The 22,823-nt window shown below is 37.3% G+C and overlaps 1 protein-coding gene across 12 annotated transcripts in view; it reads left to right on the top strand.

Moving 5' to 3' along the window:
• The window catches only part of JAK2 (Janus kinase 2), an 86,654-nt gene that overhangs the window by 3,108 nt on the left and 60,723 nt on the right, over positions 1–22,823 (top strand). The window contains exon 1 of one of the 12 annotated variants that reach the window (XM_023943357.2): positions 22,094–22,176. The exons of 10 other annotated variants lie outside the window; for them this stretch is intronic. The gene's annotated coding sequence lies outside the window, so the exon portion shown is untranslated. Of the gene's footprint in view, positions 1–22,093; positions 22,177–22,823 lie in introns of those variants that run through there. One more of the 12 variants, XM_023943362.2, reaches the window with a different exon arrangement.

Here is a 22,823-nt window from a genome sequence, read left to right as displayed (position 1 = left end):
GATAACCCCCATGTGTTATGTGGAAAGACTTGCCCAGAAGGCAATTGTCCATCTAATTTTGGTTATGTAGTTACTGTTTCACAGAGCCAAAGCTGAATCTTTAAATCTGATTGTAGAAAAAAACCCAAACCCAGTCCAATCTGATGCAGGGAACTATTGATTTTAAATCAATGGAAACATTGTCCTTTTCTGAGGTGAGTTGTCTCTGCATCTGTCTTTGACAATGACTACCACAGCAGTAATACAGGAGGGTTCCTTTTGTTGTTAGCAGATTGCTTTTTAATCATGGTTGCACATTTTCTTTTATTAGGAAGGGAGGTGTTAGCTCTTGGTGCTTTGATTTTCTGTCTTCTCGGTTTTCTTCTGGTTTTGTGTGGTGGATGTTTTGCAAAGGTGGGGGAAGGGTGGTTTGTGTGTGTGTTTTCTTTTTTCTTAGAGTCTAGTATTTGTTCATAGCTCATACAAATCTATTAATTGATTCTGTTTTTCTGTGTTTTTTGTGATGCCACAAAAGACAATATACCAGGTGAATTGAGAATGTTTTCAAAACCTTTCCTCTTTTCATCAGAACACTTTTTCTTGTCTTGTGTGTGCCTGTGTTAAGCAGAGATTCTGCTGAGCTGCACATTCTGTGAGTGGTTATTTTGTTTATCTGCTTGCATTTGGCTTAAAATTTAGTGTCATGTGGGAATAACTGCAAGTTATTCTTTCAAGGGTTTATTATTTTGTGTTTGTTGACATCAGATGTTATCTGACTTCTGTTTTTTTTGCTTGGCTAGCTCTCAGTTTTGATCCTGCTCAAGTCTCATGTAAGCTGGTTATCACCAAAGTTGTTTTTAGGCTAGGACTTTGAAAGTGCTTATATGCTTGCATAAATATGTACCGTGGAGTATTTCTTGTTCTGCATGCAGCTCCATGTGGGATCTTTTCTGATATTTACTCCAGTTCTTCATCTATGTGTTGTTTGTGGTCTAAGGCTTTTTATCAACAGTTCAGTGGAGCTGATTTAGCTGGTATTACCTTTATCGTTCTGCTTATGTGCTTGAGCAGCTGCAATAGATTTCAGGACTTGGGGAAGTCTTTTACAGATGTATTAAGTAAGTGGATTTATTATACATGTTCAAAAGTGTTGTGATTAAAGTTATTTGCATGTATAATTAAAAATTTTAAAATGCTTGTTTATGTGACTTCATTGGTATCAAGGATTTATTTTTTGTAGTATTCAGTGAGAGTAGCGATCAAATCAGTTTAAATGAGTTTTTTAAGACCTTTTCTTGCACAGTCTATATCATCATGTTCACTAGAAACAATGCAAGAATTTTGAGGGGTTTTTTTAGGGGGTGGATAATATCTCAGAGGAATAGTGTTAGTGTACAGGTCTAGTATGCTTTAAATGCGAGTTTTCCATCTCTAATATCCAGTAGTCTTGTTTGACTGCAAAGATTTCATAGTTATGACGAAAGTGTTCAGTATTCAGTGTGTCATAACTAACACTGGCTAGCTACAGCTTGGGTTTCTAGTACTGTCAGATATTTCTAAAGTAAGAAACCCTTTGCCTTCTAAATATCCAGTCTTAGTAAACGTACAGTACATTTGGTACCTGTATTTATCAAACAGTTTTTAGAGGCCTCAGCTATTCAAGTGCATTTATAATTGGAGGCTTTTTCATTTCAACATGAAATTATGGGATTACTTGCATGGATTCAGCTACAGAGATATGACTGCAGCTGGTGTTTTGAGTTACATATTAAATAAAATTTGACTGGAAGACTAGTGCAAGAGTATTTAAAAACAAAGAAAACTGGAAAACAAGCATTAATTCCTCATGAAAGAGGGGGTTTATAAACCACAGAGAGGGAATTACAAACCATGAAGTCACAGAGATCTAAGAAAAAGGTGGAGTTGTAGTTTTGCAATGCATATTAACTGTTCTCTTAACCTTTCTTTGTTCTCAAGACTTTTTTTCCTTTTTTTTCCTCACAACCATTGGAATTTGCTGCTCTCTCAGTTGTGTAAACACAAGAGCTTTTTGTAGGACTGTGCTGTAAACTGTATCACAAGTAACCTAAGTTAAAATTAATTTTTGTCTCATTTGGAACAAGTGGCATGAGGAAAAGGGAGCGGACAGGATAAGTCCTTAAGCTGGCTTGCAGTGTCAGAGAAAACATTGTGTAATCACATCCTGGATAACCCCAAAGATGGACTGAGCTACAAAAGAGATGTTGGGCTCCCAGTGGAATCGGAGGGCACTGGGTTGCACAAGACCCAGATCCTCAACTGTGGGCAGTAAAGCATGTGTCAATCCAACAGCTGGCTTCCAAAAGACAGACTTTGGAACTACTCTAACAAGTGTAAATAGGTGCATGGTTATTTTTTAATTCCCTTGCACCTGGGTCTTCACAACCCTTTGTAACTATGCTCTCTGTCAGGAAGCCTGTGAAAATGTACTTCTGGTTGCTTTTATCCTAACCTGGTTTCTTCAGTTATCACCAGTTAATCACCAGTTAAAGGTGATTTTGAGGTAGTTGGCTAACACTAGGGCATTCTACTCCCATATGCCTTTTCTTCCCTAGAACTGTAATTTAGCACACTAAAACCATGTTTTGCACATTGAAAGGATGATGAACTTATACTCAGTTTCAGTGAATATTTGATAGGCATGCTTGCAGAAGCTCGGAAGGAGCATGTTAGATTTAAATTTGTGATAAACAAGAATGCAAAACTTAGTAAACCATACAGGCACTGTGCAAAGGGAAAATTAGCTGGAGTCTTCACTTTTGATTGTTATGCACTGGCAGATCTAAAAGCAGTGTGATGAAATAGGTGTGCATTAAAGTGAAGAATAAACAAAGCGGGGGGGTTTAGTTGGCTGAGGTTTAATGAGGTTACACCACTATCACTCAGAACCAAATGACTTTGAAGCTCTGTTTGCAATGTAGTTACATGTGTGATTGTAACACACATAGGTGTACCTGAACTCGTTCACATTTCAGCAGCTGGAAGCCACAGCAGCTTAAACCATACAGGACACTGAAAATTTCCCATGTCTTTTGCTACCCAAGATGGTTCACATGTATTGATGGACAGTGTTTAGAAGGATACCTTTAGACTGCAGCCCCCTTAAGCTGTGCCATAATTTTCTTGGGCTTCGGTATTTTTTCCAGGTTTCTTTCCAAAGAGCTATCTTTTTGTCCTGGTTTCAGCCAAGACAGAGTTAATACTTCTGCAGTAGCTGCGGAGGGGTGGAGCCTGGAGCCATGTGGCAGCGTCTAGGTTGTTACTCTGTACCATGCACTTCATCCTGTCGGAAGTAGGGCGATCTCACTTCGGGAAAGAAGGGTGTGGCTTCGGGTCATGATCCCATGTGATGGGCAGAGGGAACCTGGCGCCTTCGGGGAGTGTTTTGCATGTAAATCACCCTCTTTTGTACGCTCTTGTTATTAATACTGTTGCTGTTACTGTCCATTTTCTTGTCTCATTGCTGCTTCCAGTAAATTGTTCTTACATCAACCTGTAATCTCTGCCTTTTGTTTCTTTCACTGGAACAAGGACATTGAGGGAGCAGCCAGGGTTTCTTTTTAGTTGGAGTACCAAATTGGGAATACCATTCCTAAACCGTGACACTTACCAATATAATTCTGCCAGTGAACCCACAAAGCTGAATTTTAAATTCACTTTGGAATGCAAGAATGTTTTTACTTTGTTTTTTTGAAAAAGGTGTTAGTACTTGCCAATTTTTATGGTGATTCGGTGAGTTTAGACACATAATTTTTTCGAACTCTTGAGCCTGATGTAAACATTTTTGGGTAGGTTGATATTACATTGTGTCTCTTTTTGCAGTTTAAGCTGTTATGCTGCGATGTGGCTGTGCAGCTGCTATGTGCAGGGTGGTGAAGCAGTATTTTTTAGTCAGACTTTTTAGAACAATATTTGAAGTTTGCCATGACTTGATATTACAACACATTAACTGCATGCCATAATATGGTGGAAGACATTGACTGTCTGATTTCTTATCCTTGCAGTAGTCTTGTGGACTGCTCAACCAAATTCATTGAAAGGCCTTTGAGCAGCTTTAGCTTTTTTGAAACCATTTCTGGGGATACAGAAAAGCATGAATTTTGAACAGCATGTAGGGAATGTGGTGCTTTGTGTTGATGTGTCAAACTACTTTGCTCCCTCTTCAATACCTGTAGTATCTCTTGGATAAGAAACTCAGAATTATTTTGAGTTGATGCAATGTAGCTGAAGTATTTCTAAGTGAAAATGCCTAAGAGGAAGCCACCTTGAGTGCCCTTTATCATGCAGTTAGTGGGTTAAATATCTGTGAAGCCAGGAAAAGTGATGGTCCCCTTTCATGCTCAGGGGATATGCAGAATGAAAACAAGAGCATATAATCCCTGATATTCAGTGAACAGGCAGCTAATAGATATGAATTTAAATTATCTTTTGTTTTAAAGAAAACAATTCGGAGATTATAGTTACAATTCTGCTAAAGCCTAAAGTTAGTAAAATAATGTAACTTTCAGTTAAAGAGTGATATTATAGAACAATTATAGAATAATTTAGTAAAGAGGAGACCTCAGTTTCTGTTTCAAAGATCTGAATAAAGCAGGGTCAGTAAGGAGGTCATAACAGGTATGAAAGCTGCATCCAGGCAGGTCATAAAAAATCTCTAAGGATGAAGACATCACATTGACCACTGGGCTATCATCTAGATGTCAAACTTTCTCTTTATATTCTCTGAACACTGTGTGTTTCTACTTGCTTCTGTTGTCTCTTGTCCTGTGGATGGAGGACGAGAGCTTGGCTCTGTCTTCTGAATAACTTCTATTAGGGGTCTGCTGTTAGGCCCCTGGAGGTGGAATCGACCCTGCTTCCAAGTTTGTCCTCATAGGTTCTGTGCTGGAGCCTCCAGCTGTGTTGGTGGCCTCTTGTGTGAGCTTTTTCCTGTTTGACAGTGCTTTTTTCTGTGATAGGGCACTGGAACAAGACCTAGATTCAGAATTTTAAATTCAGCTAAGGTCTGAATATTGGCAGATTTCTAAATAAAAGCCAGAACAGTAGGTGGCCAAAGACTTTCCAGCAACCAAACTGGGAAAATATTCTTCCCCCAGTTTGTGTAAAAATAACCATAGGATAATGAACTATGATTGGTTTAAATCCATGAAGGATACTGTGACCAGAAGCAAGCTGTTCAGCTCATGTAATTGACTGAGCTTTCATTCTTTAATGAACTGCACAGTTTGAAAAATATAATGTTTTGATAAATTTATTTGGCAACGTAACTTTTCTTTATAAGTATTGTATTTAATAACGTCAGCTGTAGGTTTTTTTTATGGTTTCCTATGTTTCTGTTATATTTCAATTTTAGAAATGCAGTATGCCAACAGTAAGTTAAAAATTACTGTAGATGGAAACTATAGCCAATGTGCTTTTTGACATAATGTAATTAATTAATATTCAAAGTCTAGATTGAACTCATTAAGTTCCATCTCTTCTTACATAAAAAAGTAATACAATGTGTCTTGTTTAATTAAAAATAATAGTGCAGAGAACTTCTTGGCTCTTTGAGCAATTAAACACGTGGGACATGTTAAAGACAGGTTGCTTTCTTGATTATTATATATTAAGGGGAAAGAAGAATATCAGTTTTAAGAAATCCCACTGTTAAGAAAAATAACATCTTAATTACTTCCCCTGTTAGGCAGAGGTATATGTTCAGAGGCAGTAAACATGCATGAATTATCACTATGACTGAAACCATGTTTTGAAACAAAACTGCTGCACATCCTCTTGCTCTCAGGGAAGTAAGATGGTAAATCATTGTCACTGATGACACTTAGAAGAGAAAAAAGAGGAACTAAGGGAAGAAAGTATTAAAGCCTTCTTGGCAAAAGCATACAAGATGCAGCAACAAGGTTAAATGGGCTTGTAGCCTCATTTGACAAGCTTACACAGCAAGTGGTAGGAAAAAAAATTTGTTTAAGTTGTTAATTTGAACTTTCTAATACGAATGATAGTGTACCACACACAAGAAAACTATTTTGAACTTTCGAATTAAAGAAAATGGTCTTAGTCAAAGACACTGGGATATAATGCAATATATATATTATAAAATATGTATATGTTTATAAGCATAATATAATCTTACTGTTTCTAAATGGTTATATTTCTAGTGTTGTAAGAAAAGGAATGTTCCTCTTTTATTAGAACAGTAAAAGTACTTCTGCATTCCATTTTCAGAGTAGTGGAGCATGAGGTGAATTTACAAGCAGAAGCAGGAACTCAATAGGATTCTGGAAATAATATGGGCTTAAAGTAAGGAGAGAACAAGAATGTAAACAGCTTTGTCTCATCATCCCTCCAGATGCCTCTCTGTTCACTACCTTCTTACTATCTCTTTACTGTTCTTTTTCAGGACTTTTCTCTCATGTTCAGCCACTTCTCTCCTGTTGAGGCTTTGTTGCTTTCTTACATTTCTTCCTCTGGTCCCATTAGTAAAACCACCATTAGCTGTTCAGAATCAATTCAGAATTAGGTTTTAAGGTTGCCTTCTGATCTTGAAAATAGTCAATGTCTGACCTACTTGGAATCAAACTTCTTGGCCCAAATCTAGCCGAGTATTTTGTCTTTCAGTTTACATTGCTGAAACAGCCTTTTGTCATTCTGGATCTGTTGTCCTCAGATTTACTATAGCCAACTCCCCAGTCAAGTTTTGAGTGCCTCTGGAGAGAAAATGGGAAGAAAATAAGATAACCAAAAAGCATGTTACAGCACATTAAATATGATTCGATTTGCAGGCTGGGCTAAGCTATATTAAAATCATCTGTGGGTCTGGAAAACTGATTTTCAGTTGGAGGAGACTGTTGCTGGTTTTGAAGAAGAAATTAGTTTTAATTTGTTAGTGGAAAAAACAAATTGCTTGTGAAAAACAGATTGTGAAAAGGCTCAGTTCTGCTAGCCTCAGTGGATAAGGGTGTGGTGTTTTGATTAGAATTTCTTTTGAAGTGTGAGGAAGGAGAAGTATTGATATTTTGTCTGGAAGGAAAACAGAACCTGGTAGGTTGCTTAGCAGTATGTGAGAACTGATGTTTACTCTGAATATAAGGATAATGGTAGGAAATCAAGATGTATTACAAATGAGCAAAAGAAAATACAGGTGACAGGTAATTAAGAAGGTGCAAGAAACCCTGAAATTAGTTCAGTTGGTTAGAACATGATGCTAATAATGCTGAGCTTGTGGGTTCAATACCCACACAGGCCATTCACTTAAGACTTGGGCTCAGTGATCCCGGTGGGTCCTTTCCAAAATGGAATATATAGTGGTCTTTAAAGTTGAAAGTGTCCTTTCTTCTTTGACTGTGAAGTGTCACAGAAGGGAAATGAATGTTCTGTGAAGGTGTGGGTAGATGAGTGGTTCTGTATGGAAATAGAGACAGTATTTTACGTCTTTTTAACTTTAACTGTTATTGTACATGTTTAATTATTCCAGCAGTAGCAACTGTTGGAAAGCACTGTGTAATGTCAAATCTCAGTGAGGCTGCTGTGTTAAGAGTGGAGAGGTTCTTTGTGATAAGACTTTGGAAATGTCCTTTTATAACCTCAATATAGACAATTGATCTAGGAAAAGATTGATTTGAGTAGGTGTTTGAAGCGGGCATTCATGCTATCTGCAAATGTTTTGCTCAGTTTTGATTCACCATGGTTGAAGGTCAGACACTCTGGCTGTATGTGAGCATTAAAGATTTCATAATTTAAATTATAGTTTTCTCTAAACTATTGCTTATTTCCCCAGAAAATGCTGTGTCTTACATGTGCGTGCACTCATTCCTTACTTCTTTTTCACCAGTGTCTTTATAGTTTCAGGGGAATAAGCAGAAATATGTATTTCAGATTGTAGTCCTTTCATTCTTTAGACCATGTGATGGACTAAAGTAGCAGTTTAATAAACCTTTTATTTATGACACCTCGATCTATTGACACAGATCATGTACAGGATTTGTTTTGCAATTACAGTTTGTGATCTCGCATTTCCTGTTTATTCTTACGTACTTTTATTTTAAAGTTTTGTTTTACCTTTGTAATGGATGAGGCCCTTTTGAAGTCATAATTAAAATACTGGATCACAATATGTGATTGGATCACAAACAGTACTTATTCACTGGGTGAATTACTACATAATATAACTATTTTTTACTGAAACAATGATATACCCATAAATACAGTGCTGTAAATACTATGTTAACTGTAAAATGTTATACAATTCTGTTGTGTTTATGAGAGGGAATCTTTAATAGATTGCATACATACATAACATTAGTCATTCTGTATTTTAAATTATGACATGCCTCCGTTTCATGGAATATTGGAGCCAGTTCTAGGTAATTATTAGAATGTCATATGCTTTCAGAATGTGATAGAACATATCAAATGTGTTATGGCTATTGCTACCATTTCTGCTAGTTTCAAAACATTTGAGAAGTACTCTTGGTGTTCATGAAAATACTACTGTTGGACTAGTTCACACAAAGTCTGGCTTTAGCAAATCTCATTATATGATTACAGCCATACTTAAAGTGTTAAATTGTGTGTACAAGTAATGAAAGAAATGGCAGGTCAGCTGTGGATTACACAGACTATGTGGGAGTGTCAGTTTGCTAAGTTGTCTGTCTTTTCAGTTTTGTCTTTGTAACCTGAACATTTCAGTGGACTTGAGAACATCACTGTTACTTTCAAGACTACTATGATAATTATACCATTTATTTGGAACAGATGTATGCTATCTAAACTTGATGATAACAGCTACACATGATTTGACATCTGCAAATGTGTGTTTCTTTCACACAAAAAACCCCTTATGTAATTTTTAGCTCATTTAGTAGTGCTGGAACTAATGAAATTGGTAATCTAAACTTCATCACAGACAGAAATGAAATAATTTGCAGTGCAGAAGTAAGAAAAAATTGGCAGGTTTTTTTTGTGGCACTCAATACCTTTAGTGATTACATGAAAATGACTTTTCTAGAACCTTTTTCTAGATTTATTTCCTTTTATATTCTAGGATTTATATAAATTTTTAACTTGTTTTAGTTAAAAGTTAGAAGTCACTCTGAGTGTTGCCTGTTTGCAGATAATCCCGTCTTTTAAAGTTCAGTTGTCACATAAATAGCCTGATCAATAATTTATATTTACGATGGATTATTTAAAATTACTAACTTGAGAGCCGTTACACAAGAAGACACTGAAGATTATCAACTCTGAGAGCAACTTGCCTGCTCTTGAGTGATAAAGAAATGAAATACCAGGGAGAGCTGGCTCTCTTGTCTTCTACCAAAAGGAAAAAAACCCAAACCTCTCAAAGGGGCAGAACAAGTTCCTTGGAGGAGTCCAGCTGCTAGGAAGCGAAAAAGGAAATAGGAAATAGAGAATGCCCTGAATAAACAAAGGAAAAGGAACTTAGAGTAGGGAACTTCTACAAAATACAGAATAGAGCAAGAATATATAAGGTGAAAAGAAGTAAAGCCGGTTTCTTTTGTTTCTCCTTTTTTTCCTTTTGTCTTTGTCAGGGCAGAGAAAGTATGAAAGAGTATAAAAGTATGTTTTAAAAGTTATTTACTTATATTTGAAAGCATCGCAGCATAAAAGAGAAGAGAGGAACAAAACCAGAAAAAAATGGGAAGGGAATGTAGCTGCCAGCATAATTATAGTATTGCTGGACTGAAGGCTCAGCTTGAGAAATATTTATATTTAGAGGTTTTGCAGGACCAGTACAAGCAATATATTTGCATTTGTGTGGTAAGGGGAAAAGTATTTGACCACTTGCCCAAGTCAAGCTAATGCATTGAAAAAGGGCCAGTAAGGGGGCCCTCAATAGCTGAGCAAAGGCAGCACAGAAAGGACTGACTAGAGAGCAGCTATAGCTCTAGGAAGGCAGTTGGACTGCATATGGGACTGCTGTGGATTCGTAAAAGGAATAAGATGTAATGATAAATTAATCTGGTTTGCTCATAGTGAAAACCAGCCTTGTTTCAATAACGTGTCCATTCACCAGGATGTGGGCTCTGGTGTGTGAAGCCTTTGACTTCCTAGCTGGTACCTCCTGTATTAGTGAATTGACAGAAGTTTCCTACCCAGTCTACCAGCTAGTCACAAGCACATAAAAAGAGTGTGGAAAGGAAGACAGCCATACAGGTATTTCTGTGTTGTTTGGTTATAGAGTAGAATTGCTAATATGGTGAGGTAGACAGCATTAACAGGATGGGGTTTGGTGCAGCTGGGATGAGAAGGTATGTGGAAGCTTATTGTTACTCTTACCAGCACCTCCTACAAACGAGAGCATTGAGGTGCTCGAGCAGAAAGCACTGAGGAGAGAGAGGGGTTAAAAGTTAGGAGTACTGACACTTTCTCCTATGTCAAAGGCCTAGCAGACACATTCTTGAAGGGCTCCATGAGATGGGGTTTTCAGTGCTGCAGTGATCCTCTTTTGACTGAGTTAAAGGACAGCGGAATTAACTGGAGTTGAGTACCATAGATGAAGAATGCCAGTAGGTTTTTATTTGTGATTGTTTTATTCCTAGTACTTCTGCTGCAGTGAGAAGGGGTAGGCATTAGACTGACAACATCAGTGCACCTAGTTAGTCAGTACTACAGTATTCAAAGTAATTCAAAGAAAAACTATTTTAGAGATAGAACATATAGGTGGCTTTTATCAAGGCAAGGAGCCTTGTTTGATTGCAGTCACGACAAAATAAGGTCCCTAAAACAGTAAGAATGAAAAAATAATCATAACTGCAATGTGCTTACAGCCATTAAGGTAGCTTTTAAGGAAATGTTTTGAAGTGCTTTTAAAGAGGATCTGCATCTGGATCACATTTTTTTTGTTGTTCCTGTGTATTTAAAAATAACCAGATACCTAAAAGCAAAAGATTAACTATTATCGCTATAAATGTGGTTTCTGCTCTTTTGGGATTCAAGTTGAAATTTACATTAGATTAATATGCATAAATTAAGTCGACAATCAAGCATGTTAAACTCCCTAATGTTACTGAGCTGCAACTGGTGTAATTTGATTTATTGTTTTTTCTTTGAGGATTCATTCTATGAGCCCTCACTTGGACCCTCAATCAAAGCCTTGTAAAATCAGCAAAATTTATTTGAATTTATTTGAATTGAACCATTTTCGTTTTGAAGTATGTGGACATGATACAAATTTGAGAAATATGTGACTCAGATAGTAGCTTAGTAAGTCGAAGCAGGTCTTATGTGTATTACCTCTTTATTTAGATTAATTTCTGAGTTATTGCTGAGGTAAGTAGGTTACTAAAAAGTTCTACATAAAATATCAGGTTGAGCATTTTGGAGGCCACCACCACATAGCACCCATTGGATTTGTTACTTTGACAATATTTCTGTGTAGAGGTCCTGTTTATTGTTAAAACCTTGAAGTTCTTGTTCTGAGATTAACAAGCTTCTATGTCCCAGAACTTTTGCAATGTAAACTAAATGTTTAGAAGAAGTATGGGAAAACTCCCGTATCCATTTCCACTTGAAACTTCTAAAGATAACGGAGGAGTAGGGGCTGGAGGACAGACAGTGGACAGCATGAAAGAGATTATGGTCCTTGCTTGTGTTCACTGGCAGACTGGATTGCAGAGACATACTTTGTAGCAAGGGAAGAAAAACCTTTAATCTCCAAACATTTGGCAATTAGTAACATCTCTTCCATGCTAAAATGGGTTCTCTGTATTTCTTTTTTGTCTAATTGACATTACTTGCTGTTTGATGCAATCATCCCACAATGTATGCTTAAATGTTAAAAAAAAGAAAAAAAAAGAAAAAGTGGTTTAAAATCCCTTTTTATCTTTATGTAGAATCCAGAAAGAGACTGTTTACTTCCTGGAATCAGTCTGGAATCAGTGTGTTAGGCTTTTTTCCCCATTTACAGATGGAGTTTGTAGGTCATTGATGTTACTTGGAGTAAAATATTGCTTTTTCTCATGTAGTCTAGCAAAGTCAGTTGTAGAGTATAATGAAACATCCTTGATATTTGAGGAAAGGGGTTCTCTGGTTTTAAAGTTTGGTCTAACCTGCTTGGAAAAAAAAATCATATTTGCTCAAAAAAAATTTAAAACTGAACCAGCTACTTTATGTTTGTTTTTGTTGCACAGGAAAGTTCCTATATAAAAGTAGAATTTTGGGTTACTGTTCCTTCTTTCATATGCATATCTTGCAATTATTTTGCAGACTTTTGCAAGTTAGAAGCTGTTCCAGCAAGCTTAGTGATTGTGTCAAACATGTACAACTTCAACAGAGACAGCAAATGTTTATGAATGATAGCTTTATTCTTTGATGTAGTCCTGAATTTTTGCAGTTGTTAAGCATTTTTATGTATGTAATTTGTTGTCTAGATAGTCTTTAAATTAGAAAAATCCTAAATAGATGCAGATACCATAAAATTGTACTTCTTTTTTTTTTTTTGGATTTTAGCCAGGTTGTACGTAAGGCCTCCACCCATGATGACTAAGTCCTTTATATATTTGAAGTATATAAGTGAAATTGAATGTACGTAATGTTTATTATATGTGTGTATGTGTAAAGAACACAATCTGATCCATATATATAGGTAGTGCTTATAAGATGTGTTTACTGCTCAATTACATTGAAAATTTGTATTCAATTCAGCTCTCACTATACCAAGAGTTACTGCAATTACTACTTTTCAGGGCATGCTCAATGATTTCCTAAGTGTAGCCTGCATTTTTCTTGAGTATCTACCATCGCATTGATATCACTAAAATGTATTTATTTTAAAAGAAAGTTCTATTTGAAAGGCTTCTATCTAATTTTGTCTGATTGTGCATTCCAGTTTGAAGGTTCTTAGTACTAGATCCTTTCAACATTGACATGCTGGAAACAGTTCAGTGAAATACCGCCAAAGATGAATATGGCTGGAGTACATGATGTACTGTGGGCTGAGGGAATTGTGTATTTTCATTTGGAGAAGTCCATGGAGACGTTTGTTTGTTGTCTTCAGCTACCTGATGGGAGGCTATAAAAAATATGCAGCTGGACTTTTTTTGAAGGTACAGGGTGCTTGCATGAGAGAAAACAAACACAAGGAGCATGGGAAATTTTTGTTAGGTATTAAGGAAAACTTTTCCAGCAGGAGGATGGTCAAACACTGAACAAGCTGTTCAGCGAGGTTGTGAAATAACCACCTCTGAACATGGTAAAAATTTTGCTAGACAGGCTTTGAGTCTGGTATAATTTGACCCTACTTTGAGCAGGGGTAATAGACCAAATGGCCACCATAAGTCCCTTCTAACTATATTAATCCATGATTTATTATTATTATTTTTAGTATTAAACTGTTCCTTTTTTCACTTTCACAAGTAATAATTGTGACTTTCAGTTTCATTGCTACATAAAAATATTGTATTGTTTCACACCAAAGAAAATATTTGCTTAAATTGCACCTGTATATAAATAATTGTAACACTAGGGTAAATAATACTGCTTGGTTTTGACTCCCTTTGATTATTACTTTCAGATTCTAATTAGTGTGTCTGACAACCTTTCTAAAGTGTGGGTTTTTTCTTGTTTCTCAAAGTGGAATGCAATGGGATATTAAGTCTAAATCTCTGCAAATGTCTGCTGAACCTGTATGGATATTTGTGGTTAAATGAAATGCCTCACTATGTAGAAAGTATGCTTGTGGCCTTTTTTCTGTATGAAACCTTTTATTTTCAGATTTTCCATGAGTATCTTTCTAGGAAAATAGAAGTTTCCAGCCACAAACCAGCTTTTTCTTAACTCTGCTGTTTTTTCTGCAGATTTAGAGAAACTTCTATTTTCTGTGGTGCTTTTTCAAGTAAGGAGCATTTTCAAGTTGCTATATGGCAGTTAGAGTGGAGCATGTCCCCATACATGTCTCTGCATCTGTGCTAATAATCCTCTGTTTTTGGAGTGAAAAAAATGCAGAAAACTTAAGCAAATGCTGAAAACTTTAATAGTACTAGCAGAAATTGGCTTACTGAATGTTGTCCCATTCAGTAAGCCAATTTCTCCCAAGACAAGTGCTGAACAAGTAGGGAGCAATTAGGAATACCAGGTGAAAGGGAGAATAAGACTTTAGCTTTCCAGAATTTCACAGACTTAAGTTAATGTGAAACTGTAATCAAAAACTAGACTGTATTCACCTTCATATTTAAGACTTTTTTTTCCCTTAGTAAATTTGGTACTAGAGTTAGTTAATAGTTAAATAATTACCATAATCTTAGGTTTTGGTGATGTCAGAATAGCAGTGTGGCTGGTTTTGTAGGCATTCAAAATTAGTTGAGCTGCTTGTTAAGCTTTGAACATAGCTCTCTTACAGATAAATTTTCAAGTAAATGCCCTTGGTTCACTGTACTTTTATTTCTTTGGCATGTTTATAGAATAGGTATCTTTCACAGTTTCTTTGGGGTTTTTAATGGGGTTTAAATGGTTAAATGTATCTGTTTATGTACCAAAAGATAGCATGTAGAAGAGTTAATTGGAAAGCTGAGAATTGAACTGAGGTTTGTTTCGACTTCATAAATTACATGTTGATCCCTCACGCATTCAAAAGACTTAGCTTGAATTTGCAGTAATGTTAACACTCGCCTCCCCCACTCCCACAGCTTTACCAGCAGCTCATGTATTTGAGTAGTGTAAATTGTATTGATGTTTTTAGAAGTACCACTTTCATATAAGAACTTCCTCAGAACTCTTCATAACTGCATTCTACTCATGTGTTTGCCAGGAGGTCTACCACTTTTGTCTGAGCATTGAACTAATGTGTTTGTGTGGGTTCCATTCTCTTGTGTCTGTCAATTCACGTGTGTGCCACATCAGCACCCCTTATATCTTACATTGTTAATTAAAGGCTGCCCCTACTGCTGCTCCAGAATGTCTGTGTTGACTGGTGCCCCATCTGAGATGCAAGCTTTCCAGTTCATGCAGCTCTCTCTGCTGGTCAGCCTGTATAATCAGTTATGCCTCAACAGAAGCACTGCCAGGATTTTTCCTTTAGTGTAGGTCTTTTCCTACTTAAGGGTCAGGAGGCTTCATTGGAGAAGGTCAGTTGCCTTCCTCCTCAAGTCTCTTAAAGATGTCTAGATAATTAACTTAGGTAGTTCTGCCTCACCCCATGTTCTGTTCCAGTGTGAGTCATTGTCCCTGCCAAATGGATTTGCAGTCTTGCCTGATTTTGCTGCTGTATTCTGTGTCTTTCCTGGGAGCAAAATGCTTTCTTTTCCTTTCTTGCCCTGTTTACCCAGTTATTTTAGTATGGAGCTGCTATTTTATAAAGACTTGTTTGTCTTAGGTCATGCAATGACTGCTTATGCATGTTTTTTTTCTTGTCTGAAAACACCTATCTGGTGCAGTGCTTTGAGTTTGATTTAATTCCTTGAAGTTGACTAAATGAGTGGCTGATTATGATTCTCTGTCTCTTATGTTAGTAATTTACTCTGATTACCTTCCCCTTTTGGGTCACAAAAGAAGAGTGCTAGTCAGTAGAATGGGAGAAAGAAGAAAACTGTAGAAAGTGACAGGAAAAGATGGAGAAAGAAACACTGGAAGAAAAAGAAGAAATTACATGGAAATGAGGTTTGAGTGTTCTTAAGGTTAAGCATTTTGTAGGAAAAAAGTAATCATTTTTAACTTAATTCTAGGACCTTATCTTCTGGTCTTATGATTTTCATATCTGGAGGGACAAGCACCTCTGTAATTTTTCATAGAGTCATAGAATTACTAAGACTGGAAAAGACCTCTGAGGTTGAGTCCAACCATTAACCTAGTAGCACTGTGTTCACCACTAAATGACATCTCTATGTGCCACATCCGCATGCCTTCTGAACACTTTCAGAGATGGTGATTCCACCACCTCCATGGGAAACCTGTTCCAATGCCTGACTACCCTTTCAGTGAAGAAATTTTTCCCAGTATCCAATCTAAATCTCCTCATGTATAGCTAAAGGCCATTTCCTCTTGTTCTGTCACTTATTACCTGGAATAAGATACCAAACCCCACCTTGTTATCACCTCATTTCAGGTAGTTGTAGAGAGGAAGGTGGTTGTTTTCAGGTGTTTCTTGTAAAGATCACAATGTTGGGATTTTTTATTCATCTTGGCTTGAAATATTTGTGAATTTTGGATCACAGTGAAACTACCCTGGGAAAATACTGTTGTGAGCTTGTTCTGCTCCTAAGCTCTTTTCTGGGCACTTATTCTTGGCTGCCACTAGAAAACTAGATGTGCCTTTGGTCTCATCCTGTATATCTGTTCTGAAACAAGTGAACCAACAAATGGCCTGGAAAACATGTACTGAGAGAAATTTAACTTTCAAAAGCAAATGGCCTGTTGTAGTTTAGGCAGAAAAAAAATACAAGTAACGGAATTGTTCCATGGGCAGTTGAAAATTAGTCTGAAGTCATACAGTGCGCTAAACATTGACAGTAGCTGAGAAAACTCAGAGTATTTAAAGTTGGAAGGGTCTACAGTGGGTCAGCTGGTCCAACCTGTCTTCTCAAGCAGGACCATTGTGGAGGACATGGCGTGGGATTGTGTCTTGACAGTTCTTGGATATCTCCAGTAAGGAAGACTCTACAGTCTTTCTGGACAAACTGTTCCAATGCACAATCACCTTCACAGTAAAGAAATTAATCCTTGTATCCATGTAGAACTTCTGTTGCTGTCACTGTTCATTTTCTTCTCTCATTACTGTTTCCAGTAAATTGTTCTTACCTCAACCGGAGCTTGTCACTTTGTGCCTCCAGTTCTCAATTTCATCAGAGCGGGAAGGGAAGATCAAGCAAGTGGTGTTGGTTTCGGAAAGTACTGCTGGGGGCACTGAGCTGAAGAGCACCATTCCTTAACCACAACAAATGTTTAGAGAAGGAAAATATTACTAAGCACATCTAGTTAGCTTTGTGTGCTTTAAGTCAAAGCCACTCCAGAATGGCTGTAAATGAATTTTCATAAATAAGTAAAAGAACCTTAATTGCTAAATTCTCTGGAGATATTTCAAAACTGGGGCTGAACTTACAGGTGTAAGAATTTGTTAGAGAGCAGTTTGAGGAAAATAAGGAAGGCATGCTTCATGTAGCTGAAAGAAACAGAAGGGGTAGACCAAGAAATATTTCATAAATAGTGAGTGTGGAGAATTAAGCTTTTCTTTTCATTGTTGGAATATAGATGTTCCGGAAATATATACTGGTACTCCTTCATTATAGAAGTAACAGTAGCAGCTCAGAATACTAGGATCAGGAGACATGAAAGACCAGAGACTGGTGAAGAAAGAACATAGTTAGGAATTCAGGTTTTGAATCAAGAAAGATCCCTGTTCTGAATCTCAGCGAGGAAAGGAATGCTGTTAGGCAAAGGCTGTAGTGCAAAATGCATGCAACAAAATACCTTTTTGATGATGTGTCTGTCCAAAAAATATGGCCATGTTTATTAGCTTTATTTTTCTCATCCTGTCTATGCTAGTAAAGAATATTAGTCTGTAGAAGTCTTGTTGAAAGCTGTTGTATTGCGATATGTTGTTCAGTGGGCACTGGGCTTCAAGCAACCGCTGCAAGCAAAATCCAAGTATCCAAGTATCAAGTAGTAGTAAGAAGGAACGTGGTAAGCTTTGCTCTGTCAGTTTCTTTTCCTGTTCAATAGACAGTTGAATCTGGGCAGTAGTCCATAAGAAATGTATGTCACATACTGGTACTGAAGGGAAATTAAAATTTTCAAGCTCATCACATTGATAGTCTAGGGAAATTTAATAATCACAGAATCATTTGTGGTAAACTGTTTCTTGCTGTGATACAAATCACAAAGCAAATACTTCACTGATTGTAGAACTGCATACTAGTAATGAGGAAAACTTCTGCAATATAGGCAAGTACTTGAAGTAGAAAAGCAGTTACCTTTGATTTTAATTCTTTTGAAAAACTGAACGAAGGAGAACTGTTTTAAAGGCAGGTACCTGTCTCTAATTTCACATAAATCCATCATATATGTTATGATAATTGTATGTAAAGCAACTGAGGGAAGGAGATGTACTGCAAGTGTGTTTAATTAACTTTGATGGCTGAATAGATAAAACATGCACGAACATCCGACATGCACATTGTGGGAGGATTTGTTGTGTGTTCAATGTAATACAGCCCTTTTCAAACTTAAATGAACAGGATGACTGAGAAATCACGCTGTAGAAAAACCAACATTAACTTAGCATTGACAGGTGAGAATCAGCTAATTGTGTTACTCTTGCTTTTAGTGTGTCTGAACATCTAGGTTTGTTTCCCTGCAAGTCTGTGCTTCGACTTCTTCATCCTCTGTACGGGTGCACAGCTTTCAGACTCATTAGTTATATTAAAGCTAATAATAAATATTAAATATAAATATTAAAAAGTTATATTAAAAGTCATATTAAAAGCAGGGCATGTTGGGGTGAAAGCTGTGACAAGACACAAGGAAATGACAAACTGCTTCAGAAGTTATTGGGGGCTGACTGTCCTTCAAGACCACCAGCACTTCATTAATGCATTGAAACTCATAGTACTGATTTTATGTTTGGCTAGAGAAGAAATTGGCTGGCATGGATTTTTTTTATAAACCCATGTTATAACAGCTGGCACAACTTGCTGAAGCCTCTTACCAGCCTGTAAGGCTGTGTGTTTTAAAAGCTCTGTAGAAAACTGTACTTTTCTTCAAGGAGGAAGGAGAACTGGTTTATCTGAGCAAGATGTTTGCACAGGCTGCCCAAGAAAAATTTGGACAGGTGTGAAATCCATACCTGTGAATTTGTGGACTGTGTGGAACTATTTCTTCAATTCATATTTGTATGTTCTTGTGAGAAAGCCAGATGTTTATAATTACTTATTTTGTTCATTGTACATTCCAGGTGATAAGGAAATAACATAGTTACTTTGTTCTCTCTCCATTCTGTTTGAGAGTGGCAGATCAGACGGTACCTAGCTGGAACCATGAGGACTGGAGCTGCTTTGGAGGATTGTGTTACAAGTTTTTACTGTTCTGGTTTCTGTCAGTAAGGCTAGTTGGCTCTGCAACAGGTAACATTTGCCACTAGTTGAGACTAAACAATCTTTTTTCTGTCATTAGGAATACGCAATGCATGCCATAGAGACAGGATCATAAAGATTGGCAAAGACCTTCAAGATAAGTTCAGCCTTTGAACACCACCATGCCCAATAAAACCATAGCATAAAGTACTGTCTACTCCTTTGAACTCCTCCAGGGATGGTGAATCCACCACTCCCTGAGCAGCCTGTTCCAATGCTTAATCATTCTTTCAGTGAATATTTTTTTTCATTATATCCAACCTGAACCTCTCCTTGCACAACCTGAGTCATTTCCCCTTGTTACTTGGGAGAAGGGATTGAACAGTGCCTTGCAACAACCTCCTTTCTTGTAGCATCTGTGGAGACTGATAAGGTCACCCCTGGCCTCCTTTTCCCCAGGCTAAACAACCTCAGCTCCCTCAGCTGCTCCTCACAGGATTTATGCTCCAGACCCTTCCCCAGCACCATTGCCCTTCTCTGGACATGCTCTGGCACCACAATGTCCTTGTCATAAGGGGGCCAATACTGACCACGGGATTCAAGGTGTGGCTTCACCAGTGCAAGGTACAGGAGGCAGTCAGTGCCCTGGTCCTGCTGGTACATGGCCTCTTGTGCCGTGGTGGCTGAAGCTCATTAAGAAATAGCAGTCACTTTTACTGGTGTGTTTTCTCACTCCACAATGGGAAGATTAAAACAGTGATTAAAATGTGGTTTTTTTGAACATCTGTATTAACTCGGTCTTGCACAAGGGCTCTACTGAAAGGCTGTGTTAACCTTCACCTTTTTATTTTCTTCCCCAGATTAACTCCTGGTCTCTGGGGTTTTTTCCCCCCATTAAGGTATTTTTTCCTGCTTGCTCTAATCTTATGTCAGTTTAAAATATGGTTCTTGTAGGTTTCATTTGTTCTAACTTCATTTTTAAAAAGGCCTGAAAATGTCAGCAGTAGGGGGGTGGCACTTTTAATGCTTAAAGGCATTAGCTGCACTTGTAGTGCTCAAAGACATGAACTACCTCTGAGGTTTCCTTCCCATGTTTAAAGAGGGAATAATGACCAAAATCTTCAGCCCTAAGTTCCTAATCAGCACCCCCTGAGGCTCAGAAAGTGTTCTCTTCCTCCATCAACTTTTTCCAGCCCACTAAGAGAATAAGTAAATGCTGCTTGAAGAGTGACTGAAGAAATATTTGATAAGGCTAAAAATAATCCGTTCTCCTTCCCTGTGAACGGGGAGGGAAGAGGAATGGAGTGCACTGAGCCACCTGTGGTGTATTTCTAACTTCAGCTGTTCTTGCTTCTTACTTCTGCTCATGTGTAGCTGTTATTTGGACACCAAGGGAATGAGAAGTCAATGAATTTCTTAACCTTAGTTAGGAATTGTTCTTCATCATATGCTCTGCAGTATCTGATTTGTTAGCCTAGCAATGCTGGGCAGGCTTGACAGAACTGGAGAAAACTGGAAAAGGAGTGTCTTTGGTGGGGAGTGGTGCATGAGTTTAGTTGGATGAGTCTGGGACCTGATGAGGAGAGACCATATTTGCCAGAAATAGGAGGGGAATGGATGAGTCCTAAGTACTCTTTTGTACAAGACAATGATGTAGAGATGCAGGAGATTAAGTGGGAGAAATATCTGCTTTTCATAGTTTTCTTGATTTTTGTCTGACATGTGGCTCAATGTGCTGTCTTCATCTTCCACCTGAATATGCTTTTACTTAGTCCTCCTGTCATGGAGTCCCCCTCTGGTCACTGCCTCCCAGCAAACAATCCATGAGAAGATACTTTCTTCTCAAGAGTAGTTGGAACTTCCCAAATTTTCATTTGTGTTATGTTTCCAATGTTTAAAGCATAATGCACTGGAAGAACTTAATTTTGGCAGCATGCCTTCATTTCCTTCCCCTTTTTGTGTTTTTCTAGTGTGTTGTGACTGTATTTATTTTGATGACATGAAATATAATTCACTTATTATTTGGTGGATTGCCAGACAAATATTGCTATGTGTAGTTTGGGCCTAGGTGTGGGAGGACTATTTCTTGAATCTACTAGTGATCGAAGTCCTTACTAAATACCAATTAAGAAAAAAAAAAGTATTTAAAAAACTGCTTACTGATAGATGTCACAAACTGAAAGGCCATAAGGGGAGAGGGATGTCCGTTTATACATGCTGGAATACCTGTTCCAAAGTGGTCTACACAGACATTATTAATTCATGCCTAGGATTTTTAATTGGCTTTTGTTTGCTGATTGGAACATAAATTTAGAAAATCAAAGAACTACTAATATTTATAATGATTTGTACTTTGTTTAGGAATATCTTTAGGAGCTCAAAGCGTGCATAAAGAGAGAAGACACCATGGTTGGTTTTAAACTTTGATTTGATTTCAGTGGGCTTCAGCAATTTGACTTGGAAATATATGTACAAAACTTTACGTTTTAAAGCAACTGGTTCAGATGGAGACTATTCTTACTAAATATACTTTGCAAATTATGAAGAAACTTGTTAGTATGTTTGACTTGTATCCTAGACTTAGCCCCAGCTTTTCTAATTATTTGCATTCGATGAAATAAGAAGTGTCAGAGAGTCTGCAGTATCTTTCACAGACATTTTTGGGGGAGCCTAGCTGCGTTTTTCACTGCATTATGGTCACAGCTTGCTCTTGTCAACTTTGCATTAGTCACATTCTGCTTTACCTTGGGAAGTGGTTCTTGGGATCCCTGCTTGTGTGCAACAGCTAGTTCCAAAACCTGGGGAGAGGTGTGAAATCTGTATTTCATCATAGCTGAGGTGAAGCTGCAAATAACTGTGCAGAATATGATGAAAAGTTCTGTAGAAAACTGAAGTGGTTTCTAAGTCTGAGATGATGTAGGAAAGAGTCCTTCTTCTGCAGTTTAGAGAATGGAGTATCTTAGGTTTTGAACAGATTACCTTAGGTAGATTCAAATTTCCTATCCATGGGTGGGTGGGGAAATTGGGCTTTTAGGCAAGATTAGAACAGTATGATTGCTGAGTTGGAGTGTGGGCTTGCAGGAAGAACTAAGGTGCCTTGGTTCACATTTCTGGGTGCATATATATGCAGAACGTTTGGGTGAGTTCCCACAATGCTAAACACATTGAAGTATGGGTGAAAGCCCTAGACTTCAGGGCTCAGAGGCAAAGCTTTTGTTGGAGTTTCACTTATGTACTGAGAGACCTGAGTGTTCTCAGATTTTCAGATTTTTTTTTCTAGTTTTCTCTCATCAGAAAGAATTTTAGGAGTTAAATAATTGTTCACTTGCAGTGTAACATTTTTATAAACTTATCAGTTATTAAACACTGTTGTGCTATAAATGCTTAATCTTTATTTTATAATGCCTTGTCATAAAGGAACTGATAACAGCACAATCAGTAACAGCATGTTTTAAAATCCAGAAAAGAACACTGTATCTTCCAGTCTGATCTTCTATATATCATAGACCAATCAGTTACATCTGGGCTTTCTTCCTCTCTCCATCTAGTTCAGCAACATAGGATTTTCTAAAACCTGTTATGTAACAGTGCATCTACTCTCTTTGTGTTTTAAACTCAAGAAATACAGAATCTTCTTCTTAATTGTTTTTTCCAGTAGTTTGACTCTTTTGTTTCTGAGAAAAAAAATTGTTTTTAAATACATATTTATTCTAAAGCTATTGTATATCCCATTTACACAGTTTGTGTTTTTCCACTTTGATTTTTTATTTCTTGAATCTGTCAGGT

The sequence above is a fragment of the Cyanistes caeruleus genome, chromosome Z, assembly GCF_971803275.1.
Source record: "Cyanistes caeruleus chromosome Z, bCyaCae1.hap1.1, whole genome shotgun sequence".
Lineage (NCBI taxonomy): Eukaryota > Metazoa > Chordata > Aves > Passeriformes > Paridae > Cyanistes > Cyanistes caeruleus.
This window is presented reverse-complemented; position numbering and strand designations above follow the sequence as displayed.